The sequence below is a fragment of the Somniosus microcephalus genome, chromosome 9, assembly GCF_052327205.1.
Source record: "Somniosus microcephalus isolate GS21.2 chromosome 9, FLI_Smic_1.0, whole genome shotgun sequence".
NCBI lineage: Eukaryota > Metazoa > Chordata > Chondrichthyes > Squaliformes > Somniosidae > Somniosus > Somniosus microcephalus.
This window is the reverse complement of record NC_140995.1, coordinates 219,779,941-219,798,538: the sequence shown is the minus strand read 5'-3', so window position 1 is coordinate 219,798,538 and position 18,598 is coordinate 219,779,941. Positions and strand designations below refer to the sequence as shown.

The window sequence follows — 18,598 nt, the reverse complement described above, 5'->3', positions numbered from 1 at the left end:
TGTAACTGGTGGTCCTGCTTGTGGCAATACCCCTAGTTAGCAGGTACTGACGGAGTTCGTCGCTCATAAACGATGAGCCCCGGTCGCTATGGATATAGCTGGGGAAACCGAACAGGGTGAAGAGGTCGTTCAGACATTTAATGACCGTGGCACTGGTCATGTCCGGGCAGGGGATGGCGAACGGGAAACGGGAGTACTCATCAATAATATTGAGGAAGTACACATTGCGGTCGGAGGAGGGGAGAGGCCCTTTAAAATCAACGCTCAGGCGCTCGAAGGGGCGAGTGGCTTTTATCAGGTGGGCCCTGTCTGGTCTATAAAAGTGCGGTTTGCACTCAGCGCAGACTTGGCAGTTCCTGGTCATGGTCCTGACCTCCTCAATAGAGTAAGGCAGGTTGCGGGCCTTGATGAAGTGGAAGAACCTGGTGACCCCCGGGTGGCAGAGGTCATTGTGGAGGGCCCGCAGCCTATCGATCTGCGCGCTGGCGCAGGTGCCACGCGATAGCGCATCCGGGGGTTCATTGAGCTTCCCGGGCCGGTACAAGATCTCGTAATTGTAGGTGGAAAGTTCGATTCTCCACCTCAAGATCTTGTCATTTTTGATTTTGCCCCTCTGCTTGTTGTTAAACATGAAAGCAACTGAACGTTGGTCAGTGAGCAGGGTAAATCGTTTTCCGGCCAGGTAGTGCCTCCAATGACGCACAGCCTCCACAATCGCCTGGGCCTCCTTCTCAACAGCGGAGTGTCTGGTCTCCGGGCCTTGGAGGGTTCGTGAAAAGAAGGCCACGGGTCTCCCCGCCTGATTGAGGGTAGCGGCCAGGGCAAAGTCGGACGCGTCGCTTTCCACCTGGAGGGGATGGATTCGTCCACTGCGTGCATGGTGGCTTTGGCAATGTCTTCCTTGATACGGTGGAAGGCTAAGCGGGCCTCTGCCGTCAAGGGAAAAGAGGTGGACTTGATCAGCGGATGGGCCTTGTCCGCATAGTAGGGGACCCACTGGGCATAATAGGAGAAAAACCCTAGGCACCTCTTCAGGGCCTTGAGGCAGTGGGGCAGTGGGAGTTCCATAAGGGGACGCATCCGGTCGGGGTCGGGGCCGATGACTCCGTGTTCCACAACACAGCCAAGGATGGCGAGGCGGTTTGTGCGGAATATGCACTTCTCCTTGTTATATGTCAGGTTCAGGAGTTGGGCGGTGCGGAGGAATTTTTCGAGGTTTGCGTCATGGTCCTGCAAGTCACGGCCGCAGATGGTCACATTGTCCAGATATGGGAAAGTGGCCTGCAACGCATTTTGATCTACCATCCGGTCCATCTCCCTTTGGAAGACGGAGACCCCGTTGGTGACGCCAAAGGGAACCCTAAGGAAGTGGTAGAGGCGGCCGTTTGCCTCAAAGGCAGTATACTGGCGGTCCTCAGGGCGGATAGGGAGCTGGTGGTACGCTGATTTCAGGTCAATGGTCGAGAAGACGCGGTACTGCGCGATCTGGTTGACCATATCAGCTATGCGGGGGAGTGGGTAGGCGTCCAGCAGGGTGTAGCGATTTATTGTCTGGCTGTAGTCGATGACCAGGCGCTGCTTCTCGCCGGTCTTAACGACCACAACCTGGGCTCGCCAGGGGCTGGTGCTGCCCTCAATAATCCCTTCCTTCAGGAGCCGCTCCACTTCGGTTTTAATGAAAACCCTGTCCCCGGCACTGTATCGCCTGCTCTTTGTGGCGATGGGCTTACAGTCGGGGGTGAGGTTAGCAAACAGTTGGGGGGGGGTGACTCTGAGTGTGGAGAGGTTGCACCTGGTGCGCGGCGGGCAATTTGGGAACTGCTGGCTGCGGACTGTGAGTGGGGGTAGGGGTCCACCGTACGCCATCGTAACACTTTTAAGGTGGCACTGAAAATCTAACCCCAGCAGGACGGCAGCGCAGAGGTCGGGCAGGACCAGAAGTTTAAAATGATCGTACACGGTCCCGTCTACTACGAGTGTCACTACGCAGTAGCCGCCGATGTCCGCCGACTGGGACTCGGAAGCCATAGAAATCCGCTGGTGCGCAGGCAGGACTGGGAGAGAGCAACGCCGCACCGTGTCGGGGTGGATGAAGCTCTCCGTGCTCCCAGAGTCAAAAAGGCAGATTGTATCATGGCCATTTACCTTAATGTCCATTGTGGAACTGGCCAGCTGGTGCGGTCTCGCTTGGTCCAGTGTAACGGATGCCAGCGTAGGGGTCGGTGTGTCGCTGCGGGTATCAGATGAGGCGGTGTTGGGGGCCTGCTGCGTTCCGGCTGTCGTCCAAGATGGCGGCGTCCATGATCCCCATGTGGCTGGAGGCGTCCAAAATGGCTGCTGTACCGGTGGTTCGCACATGGCCGGGGAGGCCCAAGATGGCGGCCCGCATGGCCCACACGCGGCGCTGCTGGGGTTCGGGGTGGCTTTGGCCCTGCAGACGTTAGCGTAGTGTCCCTTCTTCCCGCAGCCCGAGCAGATCGCGTTTTTCGCCGGGCAGCGCGCTCTGGGGTGTTTTGCCTGGCCACAGAAGTAGCATTTCTGGCCTTGGGGCACTGCTGTCTGGCCTTGGGACACTGCTGCGGTAGTTGGGCCGTTGCTGGGGTGTGGCTGGGGTGGCACGGCGCTATGAGGCGGTCCTACCGTGTCCCAGGCTGTCATTCCCCGCGGCGTCCACGGTGCAGAGGAGTAGGCATCCATGCCCCGGTAGGCTGCATCCAATGATAGTGCGAGTTCAGAGGCCTTGTTGAGGTCGAGGTCACTCTGCTCCAACAGTCGCTGTCGGGTGTAATTGGATCTGTGGCCCGCTACAAAAGCGTCCCGGATAAGTTCCTCTGTGTACACGGCGGCCTTTACATCCTTACAACCACAGGCCCGGCCAAGCACAGACAGTGCCTGAAGGTATTCCAAGGTCGATTCCCCAGGTTGTTGTTTACGACTCCCCAGAAGGTGCCTGGCGTACACTTCGTTCACTGGGCGCGTGTACTGGTCCTTGAGGAGCTTGATAGCGTCCGCGTACGAGGTCGCGTCTTGGATGACCGAGTACACTCGGTGGTTCACTTTGGAGGTCAGGACATCCAGTTTGTCCTCGTCCGATTTGATTGCTGCGGAGGCGGTCAGGAATTTTTCGAAACACTTAAGCCAGTGAGTAAACTTGGTGGATGAGTCCGCCTCCCGATGATCTAAGTCCAGGCATGCTGGTGTGAGGATCTTCTCCATTATAAAAATTTTGTTAATAAAATTGATGCGCTATCAATTACTCATAAAAGACTGAGAGTTAAGAGAGTAACTAAAGGCTTTTATTAACAAAAGAATGAAGGTCTGCCTCGAGTGGTCGACCGGTCCAGACATACAAAGGGCTGGGGAGCAGTCACCTTTATACTAGGACTTGTGGGAGGAGTCAGCCGAGGCATGTCCAGGCATGTACACAGTGGAATACAAACAGTGGTTTACCACACTTGCCAAAAAAAACAGCCGTGGGCAACTAAAGAGGTAAGGGACAGCACAAAACTAAAGGAAAGGGCATACAAAAATAGCACAGATCCTGGCGAATGGGAAAGATACAAAGAACAGCAAAGGGTTACAAAACATACAGCAAGAGCTACAAAAAGGGAGTATGAAAAGAAACTTGCAAGGGATTTCAAAATTAATACAAATAATTTTTATCGTCACATCAAGAAAAAGAGAGTGGTCAGGAGCAATGTTGGCTCCTTAAAAACCGCAAGTGGTGATATTGTCAATTACAATGGGGAAATGGCGGACACATTGAATAATTACTTTGTGTCAGTATTTACAGTAGAAGAAGAGGACAGCATGCTGGAAATCCCAAAACCCTGGTTAGACCACACCTGGAGTACTGGGAGCAGTTCTGGGCACCGCACCTCAGGAAGGATATATTGGCCTTGGAGGGAGTGCAGTGTAGGTTTCCCAGAATGATACCCGGACTTCAAGGGTTATGAGGAAAGTTTACATAAATTAAGGTTGTATTCCCTTGAATTTAGAAGGTTAAGAGGTGACCTGACTGAAGTTTTCAGGATATTAATGGGAACAGATAGGGTAGATAGAGAGAAACTATTTCCGCTGGTTGGGGATTCTAGGACTAGGGGGCATAGTCTAAAAATTAGAGCCAGACCTTTCAGGAGTGAAATTAGGAAGCACTTCTACACACAAAGGGTGGTAGAAGTTTGGAACTCTCTTCCACAAATGGCAATTGATACTAGATCAATTGTTAATTTTAAATCGGAGATTGATAACTTTTTGTTAACCAAAGCTATTAAGGGATCTGGGCCAAGGTCGGGTATATGGAGTTAAATCGCAGATCAGCCATGATCTCATTGAATGACGTAACAGGCTGAAGGGGCTGAACGGCCTGCTCCTGTTCCTATGTTCCTCTGCTCCTACACAAGCTTACAAAATCAATTGGACATTTATTTGAAAGAGAACTTACTTGCAGTGTTATTGGGAAGAAGTTGGGGATGTGGAAGTAAATTGAACAGCTCTTTCAAAGAGGCGCGACGGGCCAAATGGCCTCCCTCTGTGTCTGTAAGGCTCAATAAACACAAGCCGCTGTTGGTATATATTGTGAGCAGTCACACTCCGGCCTAAATGCAAAGAATATTTTTATAAAGTCTGTATTGAAGATGAGAGTCAAGAACACCGCCTGGAAGGTGGAATCGAGCCACTCTGTCGCTAGACAGCTACAGGTTTGAAGCCTGCACCCCAGACCACTGAGGTTCATCCAGACATTGTACTTAACTCACTCCATCAATATATAAACCACTGACAAGGTCATCACATTTAACCTGTGGTGATTTGTTTTTTCTCTCTGACTCATTCATTCGACACATCGTCAAATCACAACAGTTAAAATGGAATTTCGTGTCAAGCTATGAAGCGATTTGGGATGTTTTACTACGTTGAAGGCGCTATATAAATGCAAGTTGTTGTTGTTATCATGTCCATTACTAATATCACAAAGCAAGATTTCAACCCACTGATTCTGGGTTACAAACAACTGGGAAATAGCTCCACAAACAATCATACAAGATTCTAGACATAGGTAAGGCCGGCTTTCAATGGGATGAGGCAGAGACTGTCCACAGTAAACTGGGCAAATCTGTCACTGGGTAATATGACAGAAGATCAGTGGAAGATGTTTAAAAAAAGAAATTTAACATGCCACAGAACTAGTTTATACCCCTGAGGGGCAAGAGCTCTACTTGCTGATGCGCTATCAATTACTCATAAAAGACTGAGAGTTAAGAGAGTAACTAAAGGCTTTTATTAACAAAAGAATGAAGGTCTGCCTCGAGTGGTCGACCGGTCCAGAAATACAAAGGGCTGGGGAGCAGTCACCTTCATACTAGGACTTGTGGGAGGAGTCAGCCGAGGCATGTCCAGGCATGTACACAGTGGAATACAAACAGTGGTTTACCACATTCACCCCTTGTTTAAAATTGAGTCCGGCGGGGTGAAGTGTATTAAAAGTTAGTGTATTGGAGTCTCTCCGGAGGTCTTGTCTGCCGCTGTGATCGGCGTGGCGACGGCAGGGGTAGTGGAGCTTCCGGCGTCGAGTCCTGCGTGGGCTGTGGCACAGGCGTGTCGTCCTCGTAGATGTCGAGCGGGTCGCGGGGCCCAGGCCTGCCGTCTGCTGGGGCTGGATATCGGATCGTGGCGGGGTGTGGTAGTGAGTAGTGGGTTACTGCGGCCCCCGAGGGTGCAAGGTCTCTTATGGAGACTGTGTCCTCCCGCCCGTCCGGGTATGCAATGTAAGCATACTGGGGGTTGGCGTGGAGGAGGTCGACCCTCTCGACCAGGGGGTCCGTTTTATGGGTCCTCACGTGCCTTCTCAGTAGGACCGGCCCTGGGGACGTCAGCCATGGCGGTAGCGATGTCCCCGATGTGGACTTCCTTGGGAAGACAAACATTTTCTCATGAGGGGTGGCGTTAGTGGCAGTGCAGAGCAGTGACCGAATAGAGTGGAGCGCATCGGGGAGCACATCCTGCCAGCGGGAGGTTGGAAGGCCCCTAGACTTTAAGGCTAGCAGGGCGGCCTTCCAAACTGTCGCATTTTCTCTTTCCACCTGTCCGTTCCCCCGGGGGTTGTAACTGGTGGTCCTGCTTGTGGCAATACCCCTAGTTAGCAGGTACTGACGGAGTTCGTCGCTCATAAACGATGAGCCCCGGTCGCTATGGATATAGCTGGGGAAACCGAACAGGGTGAAGAGGTCGTTCAGACATTTAATGACCGTGGCACTGGTCATGTCCGGGCAGGGGATGGCGAACGGGAAACGGGAGTACTCATCAATAATATTGAGGAAGTACACATTGCGGTCGGAGGAGGGGAGAGGCCCTTTAAAATCAACGCTCAGGCGCTCGAAGGGGCGAGTGGCTTTTATCAGGTGGGCCCTGTCTGGTCTATAAAAGTGCGGTTTGCACTCAGCGCAGACTTGGCAGTTCCTGGTCATGGTCCTGACCTCCTCAATAGAGTAAGGCAGGTTGCGGGCCTTGATGAAGTGGAAGAACCTGGTGACCCCCGGGTGGCAGAGGTCATTGTGGAGGGCCCGCAGCCTATCGATCTGCGCGCTGGCGCAGGTGCCACGCGATAGCGCATCCGGGGGTTCATTGAGCTTCCCGGGCCGGTACAAGATCTCGTAATTGTAGGTGGAAAGTTCGATTCTCCACCTCAAGATCTTGTCATTTTTGATTTTGCCCCTCTGCTTGTTGTTAAACATGAAAGCAACTGAACGTTGGTCAGTGAGCAGGGTAAATCGTTTTCCGGCCAGGTAGTGCCTCCAATGACGCACAGCCTCCACAATCGCCTGGGCCTCCTTCTCAACAGCGGAGTGTCTGGTCTCCGGGCCTTGGAGGGTTCGTGAAAAGAAGGCCACGGGTCTCCCCGCCTGATTGAGGGTAGCGGCCAGGGCAAAGTCGGACGCGTCGCTTTCCACCTGGAAGGGGATGGATTCGTCCACTGCGTGCATGGTGGCTTTGGCAATGTCTTCCTTGATACGGTGGAAGGCTAAGCGGGCCTCTGCCGTCAAGGGAAAAGAGGTGGACTTGATCAGCGGATGGGCCTTGTCCGCATAGTAGGGGACCCACTGGGCATAATAGGAGAAAAACCCTAGGCACCTCTTCAGGGCCTTGAGGCAGTGGGGCAGTGGGAGTTCCATAAGGGGACGCATCCGGTCGGGGTCGGGGCCGATGACTCCGTGTTCCACAACACAGCCAAGGATGGCGAGGCGGTTTGTGCGGAATATGCACTTCTCCTTGTTATATGTCAGGTTCAGGAGTTGGGCGGTGCGGAGGAATTTTTCGAGGTTTGCGTCATGGTCCTGCAAGTCACGGCCGCAGATGGTCACATTGTCCAGATATGGGAAAGTGGCCTGCAACGCATTTTGATCTACCATCCGGTCCATCTCCCTTTGGAAGACGGAGACCCCGTTGGTGACGCCAAAGGGAACCCTAAGGAAGTGGTAGAGGCGGCCGTTTGCCTCAAAGGCAGTATACTGGCGGTCCTCAGGGCGGATAGGGAGCTGGTGGTACGCTGATTTCAGGTCAATGGTCGAGAAGACGCGGTACTGCGCGATCTGGTTGACCATATCAGCTATGCGGGGGAGTGGGTAGGCGTCCAGCAGGGTGTAGCGATTTATTGTCTGGCTGTAGTCGATGACCAGGCGCTGCTTCTCGCCGGTCTTAACGACCACAACCTGGGCTCGCCAGGGGCTGGTGCTGCCCTCAATAATCCCTTCCTTCAGGAGCCGCTCCACTTCGGTTTTAATGAAAACCCTGTCCCCGGCACTGTATCGCCTGCTCTTTGTGGCGATGGGCTTACAGTCGGGGGTGAGGTTAGCAAACAGTTGGGGGGGGGTGACTCTGAGTGTGGAGAGGTTGCACCTGGTGCGCGGCGGGCAATTTGGGAACTGCTGGCTGCGGACTGTGAGTGGGGGTAGGGGTCCACCGTACGCCATCGTAACACTTTTAAGGTGGCACTGAAAATCTAACCCCAGCAGGACGGCAGCGCAGAGGTCGGGCAGGACCAGAAGTTTAAAATGATCGTACACGGTCCCGTCTACTACGAGTGTCACTACGCAGTAGCCGCCGATGTCCGCCGACTGGGACTCGGAAGCCATAGAAATCCGCTGGTGCGCAGGCAGGACTGGGAGAGAGCAACGCCGCACCGTGTCGGGGTGGATGAAGCTCTCCGTGCTCCCAGAGTCAAAAAGGCAGATTGTATCGTGGCCATTTACCTTAATGTCCATTGTGGAACTGGCCAGCTGGTGCGGTCTCGCTTGGTCCAGTGTAACGGATGCCAGCGTAGGGGTCGGTGTGTCGCTGCGGGTATCAGATGAGGCGGTGTTGGGGGCCTGCTGCGTTCCGGCTGTCGTCCAAGATGGCGGCGTCCATGATCCCCATGTGGCTGGAGGCGTCCAAAATGGCTGCTGTACCGGTGGTTCGCACATGGCCGGGGAGGCCCAAGATGGCGGCCCGCATGGCCCACACGCGGCGCTGCTGGGGTTCGGGGTGGCTTTGGCCCTGCAGACGTTAGCGTAGTGTCCCTTCTTCCCGCAGCCCGAGCAGATCGCGTTTTTCGCCGGGCAGCGCGCTCTGGGGTGTTTTGCCTGGCCACAGAAGTAGCATTTCTGGCCTTGGGGCACTGCTGTCTGGCCTTGGGACACTGCTGCGGTAGTTGGGCCGTTGCTGGGGTGTGGCTGGGGTGGCACGGCGCTATGAGGCGGTCCTACCGTGTCCCAGGCTGTCATTCCCCGCGGCGTCCACGGTGCAGAGGAGTAGGCATCCATGCCCCGGTAGGCTGCATCCAATGATAGTGCGAGTTCAGAGGCCTTGTTGAGGTCGAGGTCACTCTGCTCCAACAGTCGCTGTCGGGTGTAATTGGATCTGTGGCCCGCTACAAAAGCGTCCCGGATAAGTTCCTCTGTGTACACGGCGGCCTTTACATCCTTACAACCACAGGCCCGGCCAAGCACAGACAGTGCCTGAAGGTATTCCAAGGTCGATTCCCCAGGTTGTTGTTTACGACTCCCCAGAAGGTGCCTGGCGTACACTTCGTTCACTGGGCGCGTGTACTGGTCCTTGAGGAGCTTGATAGCGTCCGCGTACGAGGTCGCGTCTTGGATGACCGAGTACACTCGGTGGTTCACTTTGGAGGTCAGGACATCCAGTTTGTCCTCGTCCGATTTGATTGCTGCGGAGGCGGTCAGGAATTTTTCGAAACACTTAAGCCAGTGAGTAAACTTGGTGGATGAGTCCGCCTCCCGATGATCTAAGTCCAGGCATGCTGGTGTGAGGATCTTCTCCATTATAAAAATTTTGTTAATAAAATTGATGCGCTATCAATTACTCATAAAAGACTGAGAGTTAAGAGAGTAACTAAAGGCTTTTATTAACAAAAGAATGAAGGTCTGCCTCGAGTGGTCGACCGGTCCAGACATACAAAGGGCTGGGGAGCAGTCACCTTTATACTAGGACTTGTGGGAGGAGTCAGCCGAGGCATGTCCAGGCATGTACACAGTGGAATACAAACAGTGGTTTACCACACTTGCCAAAAAAAACAGCCGTGGGCAACTAAAGAGGTAAGGGACAGCACAAAACTAAAGGAAAGGGCATACAAAAATAGCACAGATCCTGGCCAATGGGAAAGATACAAAGAACAGCAAAGGGTTACAAAACATACAGCAAGAGCTACAAAAAGGGAGTATGAAAAGAAACTTGCAAGGGATTTCAAAATTAATACAAATAATTTTTATCGTCACATCAAGAAAAAGAGAGTGGTCAGGAGCAATGTTGGCTCCTTAAAAACCGCAAGTGGTGATATTGTCAATTACAATGGGGAAATGGCGGACACATTGAATAATTACTTTGCGTCAGTATTTACAGTAGAAGAAGAGGACAGCATGCTGGAAATCCCAAAACCCTGGTTAGACCACACCTGGAGTACTGGGAGCAGTTCTGGGCACCGCACCTCAGGAAGGATATATTGGCCTTGGAGGGAGTGCAGTGTAGGTTTCCCAGAATGATACCCGGACTTCAAGGGTTATGTTATGAGGAAAGTTTACATAAATTAAGGTTGTATTCCCTTGAATTTAGAAGGTTAAGAGGAGATCTGACTGAAGTTTTCAGGATATTAATGGGAACAGATAGGGTAGATAGAGAGAAACTATTTCCGCTGGTTGGGGATTCTAGGACTAGGGGGCATAGTCTAAAAATTAGAGCCAGACCTTTCAGGAGTGAAATTAGGAAGCACTTCTACACACAAAGGGTGGTAGAAGTTTGGAACTCTCTTCCACAAATGGCAATTGATACTAGATCAATTGTTAATTTTAAATCGGAGATTGATAACTTTTTGTTAACCAAAGCTATTAAGGGATATGGGCCAAGGTCGGGTATATGGAGTTAAATCGCAGATCAGCCATGATTTCATTGAATGACGAAACAGGCTCAAGGGGCTGAACGGCCTGCTCCTGCTCCTACACAAGCTTACAAAATCAATTGGACATTTATTTGAAAGAGAACTTACTTGCAGTGTTATTGGGAAGAAGTTGGGGATGTGGAAGTAAATTGAACAGCTCTTTCAAAGAGGCGCGACGGGCCAAATGGCCTCCCTCTGTGTCTGTAAGGCTCAATAAACACAAGCCGCTGTTGGTATATATTGTGAGCAGTCACACTCCGGCCTAAATGCAAAGAATATTTTTATAAAGTCTGTATTGAAGATGAGAGTCAAGAACACCGCCTGGAAGGTGGAATCGAGCCACTCTGTCGCTAGACAGCTACAGGTTTGAAGCCTGCACCCCAGACCACTGAGGTTCATCCAGACATTGTACTTAACTCACTCCATCAATATATAAACCACTGACAAGGTCATCACATTTAACCTGTGGTGATTTGTTTTTTCTCTCTGACTCATTCATTCGACACATCGTCAAATCACAACAGTTAAAATGGAATTTCGTGTCAAGCTATGAAGCGATTTGGGATGTTTTACTACGTTGAAGGCGCTATATAAATGCAAGTTGTTGTTGTTATCATGTCCATTACTAATATCACAAAGCAAGATTTCAACCCACTGATTCTGGGTTACAAACAACTGGGAAATAGCTCCACAAACAATCATACAAGATTCTAGACATAGGTAAGGCCGGCTTTCAATGGGATGAGGCAGAGACTGTCCACAGTAAACTGGGCAAATCTGTCACTGGGTAATATGACAGAAGATCAGTGGAAGATGTTTAAAAAAAGAAATTTAACATGCCACAGAACTAATTTATACCCCTGAGGGGCAAGAGCTCTACTTGCTGATGCGCTATCAATTACTCATAAAAGACTGAGAGTTAAGAGAGTAACTAAAGGCTTTTATTAACAAAAGAATGAAGGTCTGCCTCGAGTGGTCGACCGGTCCAGAAATACAAAGGGCTGGGGAGCAGTCACCTTTATACTAGGACTTGTGGGAGGAGTCAGCCGAGGCATGTCCAGGCATGTACACAGTGGAATACAAACAGTGGTTTACCACATTCACCCCTTGTTTAAAATTGAGTCCGGCGGGGTGAAGTGTATTAAAAGTTAGTGTATTGGAGTCTCTCCGGAGGTCTTGTCTGCCGCTGTGATCGGCGTGGCGACGGCAGGGGTAGTGGAGCTTCCGGCGTCGAGTCCTGCGTGGGCTGTGGCACAGGCGTGTCGTCCTCGTAGATGTCGAGCGGGTCGCGGGGCCCAGGCCTGCCGTCTGCTGGGGCTGGATATCGGATCGTGGCGGGGTGTGGTAGTGAGTAGTGGGTTACTGCGGCCCCCGAGGGTGCAAGGTCTCTTATGGAGACTGTGTCCTCCCGCCCGTCCGGGTATGCAATGTAAGCATACTGGGGGTTGGCGTGGAGGAGGTCGACCCTCTCGACCAGGGGGTCCGTTTTATGGGTCCTCACGTGCCTTCTCAGTAGGACCGGCCCTGGGGACGTCAGCCATGGCGGTAGCGATGTCCCCGATGTGGACTTCCTTGGGAAGACAAACATTTTCTCATGAGGGGTGGCGTTAGTGGCAGTGCAGAGCAGTGACCGAATAGAGTGGAGCGCATCGGGGAGCACATCCTGCCAGCGGGAGGTTGGAAGGCCCCTAGACTTTAAGGCTAGCAGGGCGGCCTTCCAAACTGTCGCATTTTCTCTTTCCACCTGTCCGTTCCCCCGGGGGTTGTAACTGGTGGTCCTGCTTGTGGCAATACCCCTAGTTAGCAGGTACTGACGGAGTTCGTCGCTCATAAACGATGAGCCCCGGTCGCTATGGATATAGCTGGGGAAACCGAACAGGGTGAAGAGGTCGTTCAGACATTTAATGACCGTGGCACTGGTCATGTCCGGGCAGGGGATGGCGAACGGGAAACGGGAGTACTCATCAATAATATTGAGGAAGTACACATTGCGGTCGGAGGAGGGGAGAGGCCCTTTAAAATCAACGCTCAGGCGCTCGAAGGGGCGAGTGGCTTTTATCAGGTGGGCCCTGTCTGGTCTATAAAAGTGCGGTTTGCACTCAGCGCAGACTTGGCAGTTCCTGGTCATGGTCCTGACCTCCTCAATAGAGTAAGGCAGGTTGCGGGCCTTGATGAAGTGGAAGAACCTGGTGACCCCCGGGTGGCAGAGGTCATTGTGGAGGGCCCGCAGCCTATCGATCTGCGCGCTGGCGCAGGTGCCACGCGATAGCGCATCCGGGGGTTCATTGAGCTTCCCGGGCCGGTACAAGATCTCGTAATTGTAGGTGGAAAGTTCGATTCTCCACCTCAAGATCTTGTCATTTTTGATTTTGCCCCTCTGCTTGTTGTTAAACATGAAAGCAACTGAACGTTGGTCAGTGAGCAGGGTAAATCGTTTTCCGGCCAGGTAGTGCCTCCAATGACGCACAGCCTCCACAATCGCCTGGGCCTCCTTCTCAACAGCGGAGTGTCTGGTCTCCGGGCCTTGGAGGGTTCGTGAAAAGAAGGCCACGGGTCTCCCCGCCTGATTGAGGGTAGCGGCCAGGGCAAAGTCGGACGCGTCGCTTTCCACCTGGAAGGGGATGGATTCGTCCACTGCGTGCATGGTGGCTTTGGCAATGTCTTCCTTGATACGGTGGAAGGCTAAGCGGGCCTCTGCCGCCAAGGGAAAAGAGGTGGACTTGATCAGCGGATGGGCCTTGTCCGCATAGTAGGGGACCCACTGGGCATAATAGGAGAAAAACCCTAGGCACCTCTTCAGGGCCTTGAGGCAGTGGGGCAGTGGGAGTTCCATAAGGGGACGCATCCGGTCGGGGTCGGGGCCGATGACTCCGTGTTCCACAACACAGCCAATGATGGCGAGGCGGTTTGTGCGGAATATGCACTTCTCCTTGTTATATGTCAGGTTCAGGAGTTGGGCGGTGCGGAGGAATTTTTCGAGGTTTGCGTCATGGTCCTGCAAGTCACGGCCGCAGATGGTCACATTGTCCAGATATGGGAAAGTGGCCTGCAACGCATTTTGATCTACCATCCGGTCCATCTCCCTTTGGAAGACGGAGACCCCGTTGGTGACGCCAAAGGGAACCCTAAGGAAGTGGTAGAGGCGGCCGTTTGCCTCAAAGGCAGTATACTGGCGGTCCTCAGGGCGGATAGGGAGCTGGTGGTACGCTGATTTCAGGTCAATGGTCGAGAAGACGCGGTACTGCGCGATCTGGTTGACCATATCAGCTATGCGGGGGAGTGGGTAGGCGTCCAGCAGGGTGTAGCGATTTATTGTCTGGCTGTAGTCGATGACCAGGCGCTGCTTCTCGCCGGTCTTAACGACCACAACCTGGGCTCGCCAGGGGCTGGTGCTGCCCTCAATAATCCCTTCCTTCAGGAGCCGCTCCACTTCGGTTTTAATGAAAACCCTGTCCCCGGCACTGTATCGCCTGCTCTTTGTGGCGATGGGCTTACAGTCGGGGGTGAGGTTAGCAAACAGTGGGGGGGGGGGTGACTCTGAGTGTGGAGAGGTTGCACCTGGCGCGCGGCGGGCAATTTGGGAGCTGCTGGCTGCGGACTGTGAGTGGGGGTAGGGGTCCACCGTACGCCATCGTAACACTTTTAAGGTGGCACTGAAAATCTAACCCCAGCAGGACGGCAGCGCAGAGGTCGGGCAGGACCAGAAGTTTAAAATGATCGTACACGGTCCCGTCTACTACGAGTGTCACTACGCAGTAGCCGCCGATGTCCGCCGACTGGGACTCGGAAGCCATAGAAATCCGCTGGTGCGCAGGCAGGACTGGGAGAGAGCAACGCCGCACCGTGTCGGGGTGGATGAAGCTCTCCGTGCTCCCAGAGTCAAAAAGGCAGATTGTATCGTGGCCATTTACCTTAATGTCCATTGTGGAACTGGCCAGCTGGTGCGGTCTCGCTTGGTCCAGTGTAACGGATGCCAGCGTAGGTGTCGGTGTGTCGCTGCGGGTATCAGATGAGGCGGTGTTGGGGGCCTGCTGCGTTCCGGCTGTCGTCCAAGATGGCGGCGTCCATGATCCCCATGTGGCTGGAGGCGTCCAAAATGGCTGCTGTACCGGTGGTTCGCACATGGCCGGGGAGGCCCAAGATGGCGGCCCGCATGGCCCACACGCGGCGCTGCTGGGGTTCGGGGTGGCTTTGTCCCTGCAGACGTTAGCGTAGTGTCCCTTCTTCCCGCAGCCCGAGCAGATCGCGTTTTTCGCCGGGCAGCGCGCTCTGGGGTGTTTTGCCTGGCCACAGAAGTAGCATTTCTGGCCTTGGGGCACTGCTGTCTGGCCTTGGGACACTGCTGCGGTAGTTGGGCCGTTGCTGGGGTGTGGCTGGGGTGGCACGGCGCTATGAGGCGGTCCTACCGTGTCCCAGGCTGTCATTCCCCGCGGCGTCCACGGTGCAGAGGAGTAGGCATCCATGCCCCGGTAGGCTGCATCCAATGATAGTGCGAGTTCAGAGGCCTTGTTGAGGTCGAGGTCACTCTGCTCCAACAGTCGCTGTCGGGTGTAATTGGATCTGTGGCCCGCTACAAAAGCGTCCCGGATAAGTTCCTCTGTGTACACGGCGGCCTTTACATCCTTACAACCACAGGCCCGGCCAAGCACAGACAGTGCCTGAAGGTATTCCAAGGTCGATTCCCCAGGTTGTTGTTTACGACTCCCCAGAAGGTGCCTGGCGTACACTTCGTTCACTGGGCGCGTGTACTGGTCCTTGAGGAGCTTGATAGCGTCTGCGTACGAGGTCGCGTCTTGGATGACCGAGTACACTCGGTGGTTCACTTTGGAGGTCAGGACATCCAGTTTGTCCTCGTCCGATTTGATTGCTGCAGAGGCGGTCAGGAATTTTTCGAAACACTTAAGCCAGTGAGTAAACTTGGTGGATGAGTCCGCCTCCCGATGATCTAAGTCCAGGCATGCTGGTGTGAGGATCTTCTCCATTATAAAAATTTTGTTAATAAAATTGATGCGCTATCAATTACTCATAAAAGACTGAGAGTTAAGAGAGTAACTAAAGGCTTTTATTAACAAAAGAATGAAGGTCTGCCTCGAGTGGTCGACCGGTCCAGACATACAAAGGGCTGGGGAGCAGTCACCTTTATACTAGGACTTGTGGGAGGAGTCAGCCGAGGCATGTCCAGGCATGTACACAGTGGAATACAAACAGTGGTTTACCACACTTGCCAAAAAAAACAGCCGTGGGCAACTAAAGAGGTAAGGGACAGCACAAAACTAAAGGAAAGGGCATACAAAAATAGCACAGATCCTGGCGAATGGGAAAGATACAAAGAACAGCAAAGGGTCACAAAACATACAGCAAGAGCTACAAAAAGGGAGTATGAAAAGAAACTTGCAAGGGATTTCAAAATTAATACAAATAATTTTTATCGTCACATCAAGAAAAAGAGAGTGGTCAGGAGCAATGTTGGCTCCTTAAAAACCGCAAGTGGTGATATTGTCAATTACAATGGGGAAATGGCGGACACATTGAATAATTACTTTGCGTCAGTATTTACAGGAGAAGAAGAGGACAGCATGCTGGAAATCCCAAAACCCTGGTTAGACCACACCTGGAGTACTGGGAGCAGTTCTGGGCACCGCACCTCAGGAAGGATATATTGGCCTTGGAGGGAGTGCAGTGTAGGTTTCCCAGAATGATACCCGGACTTCAAGGGTTATGTTATGAGGAAAGTTTACATAAATTAAGGTTGTATTCCCTAGAATTTAGAAGGTTAAGAGGTGATCTGACTGAAGTTTTCAGGATATTAAGGGGAACAGATAGGGTAGATAGAGAGAAACTATTTCCGCTGGTTGGGGATTCTAGGACTAGGGGGCATAGTCTAAAAATTAGAGCCAGACCTTTCAGGAGTGAAATTAGGAAACACTTCTACACACAAAGAGTGGTAGAAGTTTGGAACTCTCTTCCACAAATGGCAATTGATACTAGATCAATTGTTAATTTTAAATCGGAGATTGATAACTTTTTGTTAACCAAAGCTGATATGGGCCAAGGTCGGGTATATGGAGTTAAATCGCAGATCAGCCATGATCTCATTGAATGACGAAACAGGCTCAAGGGGCTGAACGGCCTGCTCCTGTTCCTCTGTTCCTACACAAACTTACAAAAGTCAATTGGACATTTATTTGAAAGAGAACTTACTTGCAGTGTTATTGGGAAGAAGCTGGGGATGTAGAAGTAAATTGAACAGCTCTTTCAAAGAGGCACGACGGGCCAAATGGCCTCCCTCTGTGTCTGTCAGGCTCAATAAACACAAGCCGTTGTTGGTATATATTGTGAGCAGTCACACTCCGGCCTAAGTGGAAAGAATATTTTTTTTAAGTCTGTATTGAAGATGAGAGTCAAGAACACCGCCTGGAAGGTGGAATCGAGCCACTCTGTCGCTAGACAGCTACAAGGTTTGAAGCCTGCACCCCAGACCACTGAGGCTCATCCAGGCATTGTATTTAACTCACTCCATCAATATATAAACCACTGACAAGGTCATCACATTTAACTTGTGGTGATTTGTTTTTTCTCTCTGACTCATTCATTCGACACATCGTCAAATCACAACAGTTAAAATGGAATTTCGTGTCAAGCTATGAAGCGATTTGGGATGTTTTACTACGTTGAAGGCGCTATATAAATGCAAGTTGTTGTTGTTATCATGTCCATTACTAATATCACAAAGCAAGATTTCAACCCACTGATTCTGGGTTACAAACACCTGGGAAATAGCTCCACAAACAATCATACAAGATTCTAGACTTAGGTAAGGCCGACTTTCAATGGGGTGAGGCAGAGACTGTCCACAGTAAACTGGGCAAATCTGTCACTGGGTAATATGACAGAAGATCAGTGGAAGATGTTTAAAAAAAGAAATTTAACATGATACAGAACCAGTTTATACCCCTGAGGGGCAAGAGATCTACTTGCCAAAAAAAACAGCCGTGGACAACTAAAGAGGTAAAGGACAGAATCAAACTAAAGGAAAGGGCAAACAAAAATAGCACAGATCCTGGCCAATGGGAAAGATACAAAGAACAGCAAAGGGTTACAAAACATACAGCAAGAGCTACAAAAAGGGAGCATGAAAAGAAACTTGCAAGGGATTTCAAAATTAATACAAATAATTTTTATCGTCACATCAAGAAAAAGAGAGTGGTCAGGAGCAATGTTGGCTCCTTAAAAACCGCAAGTGGTGATATTGTCAATTACAATGGGGAAATGGCGGACACATTGAATAATTACTTTGTGTCAGTATTTACAGTAGAAGAAGAGGACAGCATGCTGGAAATCCCAAAACCCTGGTTAGACCACACCTGGAGTACTGGGAGCAGTTCTGGGCACCGCACCTCAGGAAGGAGATATTGGCCTTGGAGGGAGTGCAGGGTAGGTTTCCCAGAATGATACCCGGACTTCAAGGGTTATGTTATGAGGAAAGTTTACATAAATTAAGGTTGTATTCCCTTGAATTTAGAAGGTTAAGAGGTGATCTGACTGAAGTTTTCAGGATATTAAGGGGAACAGATAGGGTAGATAGAGAGAAACTATTTCCGCTGGTTGGGGATTTTAGGACTGGGGGGCATAGTCTAAAAATTAGAGCCAGACCTTTCAGGAGTGAAATTAGGAAGCACTTCCACACACAAAGGGTGGTAGAAGTTTGGAACTCTCTTCCACAAATGGCAATTGATACTAGATCAATTGTTAATTTTAAATCAGAGATTGATAACTTTTTGTTAACCAACTAACTAACTAGTGGGGGGGAGGTTCCCAGAGAGCAAATAATACAAATGACAACAGAGAAGATCATAGACTTAGGTAGCAGTGGGGAAATTAAAAACCAGAGCGTGTCAGGAAGGGGTAGAAGGTGTGGAGTAAAAGGTAAAGTAATAAAAAGGGCAATAGCAGGAACTAAGTGTCACAAAACATATTTGAAAGTTCTCTATCTGAATGCACGTAGCATTCGTAACAAAATAGACGAGTTAAAGGCACAAATAGCTACATATGGGTATGATCTTGTGGCCATTACAGAAACATGGCTGCAGGGTGACAATGCCTGGGAATTAAACATAGCAGGTTATTTAACAATCAGGAAGGACAGGCAGGAAGGAAGGGGAGGTGGGGTGG

General features: G+C 51.3%; 3 non-coding genes across 3 annotated transcripts; all 3 read right to left on the bottom strand.

Annotated features, from left to right (window-relative positions):
* Nucleotides 1–4,654: 4,654 nt before the first annotated feature.
* On the bottom strand, nucleotides 4,655–4,741 carry trnastop-uca (transfer RNA opal suppressor (anticodon UCA)). The gene has a single exon. It is a non-coding gene; the product is annotated as a tRNA-Sec (tRNA).
* A 6,003-nt stretch (nucleotides 4,742–10,744) lies between these two features.
* Nucleotides 10,745–10,831, bottom strand: trnastop-uca (transfer RNA opal suppressor (anticodon UCA)). The gene has a single exon. It is a non-coding gene; the product is annotated as a tRNA-Sec (tRNA).
* A 6,006-nt stretch (nucleotides 10,832–16,837) lies between these two features.
* Nucleotides 16,838–16,925, bottom strand: trnastop-uca (transfer RNA opal suppressor (anticodon UCA)). Its single transcript has one exon. It is a non-coding gene; the product is annotated as a tRNA-Sec (tRNA).
* Between the last annotated feature and the right edge of the window lie 1,673 nt (nucleotides 16,926–18,598).